Source organism: Arachis ipaensis, chromosome B02, assembly GCF_000816755.2.
Source record: "Arachis ipaensis cultivar K30076 chromosome B02, Araip1.1, whole genome shotgun sequence".
NCBI classification, from domain to species: domain Eukaryota; kingdom Viridiplantae; phylum Streptophyta; class Magnoliopsida; order Fabales; family Fabaceae; genus Arachis; species Arachis ipaensis.
Genome location: NC_029786.2, coordinates 9,052,117 through 9,052,444, shown reverse-complemented (window position 1 = coordinate 9,052,444; position 328 = coordinate 9,052,117).

Genomic DNA, 328 nt, shown 5'->3' with positions numbered 1-328 from the left:
AGTCCATTTACTTTTTATATTTTTTCTTTGGTGTACTATTTTTTAGTTTTTATTTTTTTTTTCCAGGAAGGTAGGTATTAAATCTTGGGAAACCTAACAAAGCTATTGTAAAAAGTAAAAACATTAGAAAATAACTCAGCCCAACAGAGAAGAGAAGTTAAGCTTAAACAAAGCAGCGTTGGCCCAAATTCATGAACATAGATGGGTGATTATTTGGTAGATCCCGTTGAACCTAATTGTATTTTTCGGCCCACTATCAACGAATAACTTCTGAGTTTCTGACAAAAACAAAATAAAAGGAAATAAAGAATTGAAACAAGTTTGAGTT